At 52.9% G+C, this 8841-nt stretch overlaps 1 protein-coding gene across 1 annotated transcript in view; it reads right to left on the bottom strand.

Annotated features, from left to right (window-relative positions):
- dlk2 (delta-like 2 homolog) overlaps positions 1-8841 on the bottom strand; it is a gene marked incomplete at its 5' end in the record, with an annotated part of 33320 nt that overhangs the window by 4040 nt on the left and 20439 nt on the right.

Here is an 8841-nt window from a genome sequence, read left to right as displayed (position 1 = left end):
AGTTTTCTACTGGTTCTACTGGGAGCTGCCCAGTACAACCCCATCGTTCTCCTTATTATGAATAAGCTCCACTGAACATCTCGGGCAGGTTACGTTTCTTGACCTTTGACCTGCTGCTGAAACAAGGGGGATCCATGGCCTCTTTTGCTTTGATGGTAAGCGACCAATAAGCAGCCAGGACCTCCAGGAGGATGTTTGACTTCCCCCCGGTGCTGACAGCTGTCCCTCCCCCTCCCCTCCCATTGGTTGGCCGATGATGGCAGACGGCGTCGACCCCTGACCCAAGGCGGGGGGCGCGGCACGCGTGTGTGGTGTGGCGTTACCACGGCAGCTTGGCGAGACGCGGGGCAGCTGACACACCACACACGCACACACAAACACACACAGCCCTAATCATAACAAACATGGTGGCGCAACGCATGTGTTTGGACAGCAGACTTCAGCTTGGAGCCAGACTGGTCTTGTCTGGTCTGGTCTGGTCAGGTCTGGTATAAACTAGTCTGGTCCAGTCTGGTCTGGTCTAGTCTGGTCTGGTCTATTCCGGTCTGGTCTGATCTGGTCTGGTCTAGTCTAGTCTAGTCTAGTCTAGTCTAGTCTGGTCCGGTCTGGTTTGGTCTGGTCTGGTCTGGCCTGGTCTGGTCTGAGGCAGACCCCCAACACAGGGTTTCCTAGAAAGCGTGTGAGGTTGTAGGAGGGGCTGTCTTATAAACTATAAACTTGAGAAATTTGACGATACATTTAAAGATAGTTGATCAAACATGTGACCTTTAGAAGGTGAAGGCTCATATACCTCTGATACAAACGGACTGCCTCGTGGGTCGTAGTTATGAGCCAACACTTTCCCGGGGACATGAGTCCCACACGTGTGTGTGTGTGTGTGTGTGTGTGCGTGTGTGTGTGTGTGTGTGTGTGTGTGTGTGTGTGTGTGTGTCTGTGCTTTCGTGTGTGTGCATATGTGTGTATATGCGTGCGTGCGTGCCTGTATGCGTGCATGTGTGTGTGTTTGTGTGTGCGTACGTGCATGTGTGTGTGTGTGCCTCTGTGTATACGTGTATGTGTGAGTGAGTGTGCGCGTGTGTGTGCACTCGTGTGTGCGCATGTATGCGTGTGTGTGCGTGTGTGTGGCAGCACGCCTGTCTGCTGGCGGCACGCAGCGAACGTATGTGGAGGCGTGTGGGCGGGGGGGAATGCAGCGCGTGTGTCTCTACCTGCTCGCTCCTGCCCAGACAACAACTGGAATTCAGCCCGCACCCCTTCCACACCTTCAGCCCACCCACTACAACTCACCTTCCCTTTCACTTCTGGCAAACCTCTCCCCTCCCCTCCCTCCACCATTCTGTCTCTCCTCTCTCATCTCTCCATCATTCTGTCTCTCCTCTCTCATCTCTCCATCATTCTGTCTCTCCTCTGCCATCTCTCCATCATTCTGTTTCTCCTCTTTCATCTCTCCATCATTCTGTCTCTCCTCTGTCATCCCTCTATCAATCTGTCTCTCCTCCATCATTCTGTCTCTCCTCTCATCTCTTCATCACTCTCTCTCTCCTCTCATCCCTCCATCACCTGATTACCTTTATTAATATCTAACCATAACATTGTTTATTGACTCATGTTGAGCCACAGAGCCATTGTACATCCGACCAGCTTCATGCTGGACCATCTTTTCCCAAATGCGCTCCTGCCATTGGCTGTTCCTTCACATCCATCAATCAGCCGTCCAACCCGGTGCCTCTGTCTCTATATCTGTCCCCACCCCATTCATTAAGGGGTCTAAATACAAAGGGAGGCTCAGAGGGGCTGCGGGATGATTTATTCCTGGGGAGGCCGTTAACGAGGAATCTGTAACGTTGGGGGTCTGTTCTTCTCTGGGCTCGGGTCGGAGTCGGGTCGGAATGTCGGGAATGTCTCCTGACCTGGTGACTGTCATTTAGGCTGTGGGAACACTCACACACACACTTTCACGCACGTGCCCGCATTCACACACACACACACACACACACGCGTGGGCATGCAAACGCACGCACAAACATATTCACACACACTTAGACACTCGCACACACACACGCATGCACTCAAAAGCAGGCACGCACACACACACACACAAACTCATACACAAACACACCGACGCACACACTCACACACTCACACACTAACACTCACACACATACACACACGCTCACACACACACACTCACACACACACACACGCTCACACACACATGGACCTTGAACAATGGGCTATCTTGCCTCCCAGCGCAAGCAGCTGAGGGGGGTGATATCAGACCGGGGTCCGGACACGTTGTGGGAGTGCTGGGACAGCTGGGGGGTCGTGGGGTCCCCCTACACCTCACACACCTCCCCGCTGACCCCCTGACAGACACAGCCAGCGGTGTTGCCACCGAGCACAGCACTGAGGGGTGTGTGTGTGTGTGTGTGCGTGCGTGTGTGTGTGTGTGTGTGTGTGTTTGTGTGAGTGTGTGTGTGTGCGTGTTTTGATGATCTTCCCTCCAACGAAAGAAAGGCAGCAAGACAATGAGAAGAATGTGGGAGACAGTGATGGGGGAGACAGAGAGGGAGGGAGAGAGAGAGAGAGAGAGAGAGAGAAAAACAGAGAGAGAGAGAGAGAGAGAGAGAGGGGAGCTCTCATGACTGTTGACAGAGGTTTACCAGCAGCTTCTGTTTTCAGACAACAACACAAGGCGGGGGGGGGGGGGGGGGATAGAGCCCCCGTTCCGGAAGCTGCGAGTATGTGAGCAGTAAGAGAATAACAATAGTGGTAGCAGTAGTAGTAGTGATAGAATGACAGTAGAGTAGTAGTAGTAGTAGTGACAGAATAACAATGGAGTAGTCATAGTAGTAGTAGAATGACAATAGATTAATAGTAGTAGTGATAGAATAGAGTAGTAGTAGTAGAATAACAATAGAGTAGTAGTAGTATTAGTAATACGATAGAAGGACAATAGAGAAGTATAGTAGTAGTGATAGAATAACAATAGAGTAGTAGTAGTATTATTAGTACGATAGAAGGACAATAGAGTAGTATAGTAGTAGTGATAGAATAACAATAGAGTAGTAGTAGCCGGGTTCTACTTTCATGGTTACAGAGCTGGTTTGTGATTGGCTGAATGGTAGTATCTTCTTCTGTAGTGCGATGTTTGTCAGCATGAGAGCATAAAGGGGTCGCTCTGAAGGAGGGATGTGTGAGTGTCAGAGCAGATCGGGACCCGACCCGGAATGTTACGCCCAACTTCAGAACCGTCACAGTCGGACATCTTCTTATATAAGAGAGTTTGGTCTCATCGCGGGTTATGAAAGTATGGCGGCCTGCTACCTCTCAGAGAAAAACCTAGAACTCGACTTCCAAATCGCCTAAAGGACTCAATTGTCCAACTTTCCAGTGATTTGTTCGGCACCATTTTGGAGTTTTGAAGTAAAGGTGGTTGCTTTACGAAATGATTCGAAACATGAGACTAAACAGTAGCTCCACCCATTCAGCCAGCTCCAAGCTCCGCCCACCCAGCTATCTCTAAGCTCCGCCCACCGAGCTAGCTCAAAGCTCCGCCCTCTCAGCTAGCTCCAAGCTCCGCCCACCCAGCTATCTCTAAGCTCCGCCCACCGAGCTAGCTCAAAGCTCCGCCCTCTCAGCTAGCTCCAAGCTCCGCCCACCCAGCAAGCTCTAAGCTTCGCCCACCCACTCTAAGCTCCGCCCAAAAGTGCTCCTGATTGGTTGATTGGTGGATCAGGTGTGTACCGGTGTCCCAAGCTCACCTGCCAAGAGGGGGAGGAGTTAGATCGCCCCATAGGGTACAAAACTCTCTCTCTGATTGAAACTGGTCCTGGTCTAAATTTGCTGGAGCTGTGAAACCAAAACCGCCCGCTTGCTGCCAGATGAACCTCTTCCAGACCGACCTGGCTACGTGCACGCAAACCCCCACGTGTGTGTGCGTGTGTGTGTGTGTGTGTGTGTGTGTGTGTGTGTGTGTGTGTGTTCGTCATATGAACCATGCTTTAATCTTCCTCTGGCTCCTAACTGCTGCACTAGAAAAATATTTAGCCAGCGACATCAAGCTCGCTCCAGCCGTCTTCACCCCCATGTCCTCATACCCGACCCCCCGACTACCAACCCCCAACCCCCAGACCCTCCAACCCCCAGCCTGGCAGGACCTGGGCTGAACCTGGGTGACAGAATCTTGGCACACGCCCTGTCTCTTTACTGTCTAACCCCTACCCGCTCCTCAGTAAATAAACTAGTGTCATGAATATTGTCAATGTATCCATAATCCTACAACATGTTTGTCGTGTGTCTGAGGTCAATTGCATCATCTCTCCTCCCTCTCTCCTCCTTCCTCCCTCCTCCCTCCTCCCTCCCTCCTCCCCCTCCTCCTTCCTCCCTCCCTCCTCCTTCCCTCCTCCTCTCTCCTCCCTTCTCCCTCCCCCCTCCCTCCCCCCTCTCCCCCCCCCCAGGAGGGACAGTAGGAGAGGGGGGTTTCACAGCTGAGTCCACCAGGGAGGAGGACAGCTCGGCGGCTAATAAAGTGTGAGAGGTTTCATTTGAACAGTGTCTGATGAATAAGTTATGAGAGGACTCATCACTGATCCCCAGGACAACAGGAACCACATCACCAAACCTCAGAGCCCGTCATGTGACCGTGAGAGGGTTTCAGTGCAGTTCTGAGGAACGGGTGCTGCAGTATTAATAGTGCCGGTGCTATTAATGGTATTAATAGTGCTGTTGGGATTGATAGTAATCCGATATTTTGGAAAACTTCCCATCTATCGTATGGCGTTGTGTTCACTCAGAACATAACGGCTACAACTAACTTACAAACAGAAGGTACACACTAACGCCTACACACTGCGTCACACTGACATACTTCAGGAAGTCTCTATTGGATACACACTCCAGTTTGTATGATATGTGGTTATTCACATAATATCCAGTTTTACAGAAGTTACAGTTGGTAGCACTGAAGTTAAAAGCTATTTAGTAAAATATGTCACGTCATTGATGATGCTCTGTTTTACAGAGCTGTGAGTAGATCAGTGCTAATGTCCTGCTCTTACACAGGGAATTTAACCTCACACTTGTAATGTGAGTGCCTTGCACTCCCAGTTGAGCAAACCAGGGAATGTAACCAACAACCCTGGCAGTGTGAGTACCTTGTCCTCCCAGTTGAGCTACACAGGGACTGTATTCACCAACCCTGGCAGTGTGAGTACTTTGCCCTCCCAGTTGAGCAAACCAGGGATTGTAACCATCAACCCTGGCAGTGTGAGTGCCTTGCTCTGCCAGTTGAGGGACACAGGGACTGTAACCTAGCCTGGCTATTGCCAGACCAAGCTCCATCGTAGATCGCATGTTGGTCTGGGGAAGCTGCTGCCATTTTCTTCAGCTCAAGAGGCATGATCATCGGGCCTAGTTCAACTGACTCTGTATGCAATTGGCTGCTTGCCACTGCTTCCCTGTCGTCATTGTGTTAAACCAGCGCCTTGCTCTGCCTGATCTCTGGCACAGAGCGGAGGGATCAAGTTCAGACCTCGCATGAGACTCACCTTGACCCTGGTCCTTGCTTTGACCTTGACCCTGGTCCTGACCTTGACCCTGGTCCTGGCTTTGACCTTGACCCTGGTCCTGACCTTGACCTCCTGAGGGCTGGGGGAGGAGCAGGCTGAGGCTCAGCAGCAGGAGAACCAAACCTCCCTCTCTGTGAGTCAGCATGACGAGGAGGAGACCCTGGGGCGAGAGAGGGAGAGAGACACTGTTAGAGAGAGAGAGAGAGATAGAGAGAGCGATATTGCTAGAGAGAGAGAGAGAGAGAGAGAGAGAGAGAGAGATACTGTTAGAGAGAGAGAGAGAGAGATAGTGTTAGAGAGAGAGAGAGAGAGAGAGAGAGAGATACTGTTAGAGAGAGAGAGCGAGAGAGAGAGAGAAAGAGAGAGAGGGAGAGAGAGAGAGAGAGAGATACTGTTAGAGAGAGAAAGAGAGAGAGAGAGAGAGAGAGAGAGAGAGAGACTCTGTTAGAGATGGAGAGAGAGAGACACTGACACAGAGAGAGAGCGGGTGAGAGAGTAACCTTGCTCCCGGCCCCTCTCAGCCCCTGGGCCCCTCAGTGTGAGGTGAACCCGGGGGTCTGTCTCTATCTTTGGCCCCCGGCAGCACATAAATCTGGCGTAAGAGATCAACACAAAGAGCCTCCCCCCCCCCCCCCCCCCCCCCCCCGTATCATCGCTCGCCCGGAGAGAGAGACGTATGGCGGCGTGGCTTGCGGAATCCACGAACAAGTGTTTTTACGAGCTAGGGCGGCGGCGCTAACATCAAGGATCCGTTTACCGGCCCTGGAACGTTGGCCGGCAGTCCGCCCCCCCTCGCATTCCCCCCCCCCCCCCCCAACGTCGAGCACATGAAAGACCCCGCGCCCCGGGGCGCTAACCTCTCACCGCTAACGGCAGGTAGCCGCTTACCGCTGATGTTCAAACGGCGGCGGGACGCGTCGGCGCTCAGAGGCCGCCCCTCCTCGCGGATCAACCGGCTGAAACCTGACCGCCCGCCGCCGTCCACCAACCGCCTCAATAATTCATGTTGTGCGTCACGCAGGGCCTTTCCCCATCCGCCGCCGCCACCGGTCGTATAGCAAGGCTAGCGGAGAGGCTAGCGGAGAGGCTAGCGGAGAGGCTAGCGGAGCGGCTAGCGGAGAGGCTAGCGGAGAGGCTAGCGGAGAGGCTAGCGGAGAGGCTAACTGCGGCTGGTGTCGCGCACGCTAGCCGCGCGTGTTTGTTTGTGGCATTGCGCGGCAACCAGGCCTGTGGGGGGTGGGGGGAGGGGTCACGTATAGCCCCCTCCCCCCGCTCCTCACCTTTCAGGGGGTTGACCTTTAACCTTTAAGAGGCTTCCAAGAACCGGCTGATGGGGTGTGGGAGGGGAGTGGGGAGGGGGGGATGGAGGGGGAGGGGGGAGGGGGAGGAGGTGAGGGAGGGGGTGAGTGAGGTGGGAGGAGGGGGTGAGTGTGGGAGGAGGGAGAAGGGGAGCACGATGAGGAGCAGATCTTTACATTCCATCATGGCCTCCGATGGATCACAGAGTTCACTCCGCTAATCCCGTCTGTCACAGAGGGACTGTTGAGTGGTGGGTCCGAGTCTTACACATGGGCCTCCTCTCGCTCTCTCTCTCTCTCTCTCTCTCTCTCTCTCTCTCTCACACTCTCTCTCTCTCTATCCCTCCCTCTTTATCACTCCTTCTCTCCCCATTCATCCCTCCCCCTCTCTCACCCCTTCTCTCTCCCTCTCTCCCCTCCTCCCCCAGACTAGGTGAGTTGGTCTCTGTGTTGTGTGAGTGGAAGGGACACCCACAGCAGCTCTTTGAAACCAGACGACTGGTTTTTAATTCCCTAATAGACAGAGGCATCCCTCTCACTCTCTCTCTCTTTCTCTCTCTCTCTCTCTCTCTCTCTCTCTCTCTCCCTCTCCCTCTCCCTCCCTCTCTCTCTCTCTCTCTCTCTCTTCAGAAACATATCATGAAGGAGAAAGTAGGGGTTTGACAGTGAGTTCAGAAACATGTCATTAAGGAGCAGGTAGGGGTTAGGGCATTTATCCATCTTGCTCAGGATTACATTTAGACAAGATACATGAATAAGATACGTGAGTAGTCTTCCTTCTACTGTACAACTACACACTGCATCACCTCCACCCCTACATACTGCACCTCCTCAATCCCTACACACTGCACCACCCCCAAGCTACATACTGCACTGCCTCCAGCCCTGAGTAGAAACCCATTCAAGGATCGGTTTCTATTTATAAGTCACAGTTCTACACCTCTTCTCCTAAAGGGATACTTGTTGTTTCTGTTGTTACACCTCCCTCTCCTTGTGGTTGGAGGAGGAGGAGGAGAAGGAGGAAGGGGAGGAGGTGGGGGAGAAGAAGGAGGAGGAGGTGGTGGAAGATGATGAGGAGGAGGAGGAGGAGGAGGAGGAGGAGGAGGAGGAGGAGGAGGAGGGGGTGGTGGAAGATGATGAGGAGGAGGAGGAGGAGGAGGGGGAAAAGGAGGAGAAGGAGGAGGAGCTGGAGGAGCAGGAGGAGGAAGGAGAGGACGTGTTATAGGGGGTGTTGGAGGAAGATGAGGAGGAGGAGCTGGAGGAAGATGAGGAGGAGGAGGAGGTGGGTTGGTATCCATGCTTGGAGGTGGTGTATGGCGGTCTGCTCCTAGATGGAGCAGACTCCAGACCCCAAGGAGGAGGAAGTGGAGAGGAGAGTGGCTTCAGGACAGGAAGCTCCCTGTGCTTCACGCCTCATGGAGCGCAGGCGCTACGTGCTAAATGTAGCGCAGGCGCTGCGTGCTAAATGTAGCGCTACGGTTTCATCTCGGCCTGTTTGGTGTTAGCTGGTCGTGTTCGCGATAGTGTGAGCGATGCTCCTCTCTCAATCGTGACAGCTTGACTTCTCTCTCTTCCTTGTCTCTCCTCCGGGACACCAGCAGATACCTCCCCCCCCTCAGGTCCAAGGTCTCCTTGAGGTACAGCTTCTCCCTCCTTCATCCTCATCCTCTGATGTTTCCAATGTTCAATCGCTCTGTTCTCTCATGCAACCAACGCTTAGATTGGTTCTCAGGCTTCATGGGCGTCAGCATTGTCTGCTAATCAGCAGTCATAATTCAAAGGCCAGACACGGGATTATAATCCGTCTATAATCCGTAACACATCCGGCTAAACCCTGTTTTCAGTTGGTAGTGATTCTCCCACCTCGTTCAGCAGAAACTTTTAATGATATGACAACATCACTTCACGTGGATATGAGTTGAGCTTCACAGAACCTAGACACACCTCTCTCATGTGAAACAAAGCCACTCAAA

This window comes from Pollachius pollachius (assembly GCF_949987615.1).
Source record: "Pollachius pollachius genome assembly, chromosome: 2".
Classification (NCBI taxonomy): domain Eukaryota; kingdom Metazoa; phylum Chordata; class Actinopteri; order Gadiformes; family Gadidae; genus Pollachius; species Pollachius pollachius.
This window is presented reverse-complemented; position numbering and strand designations above follow the sequence as displayed.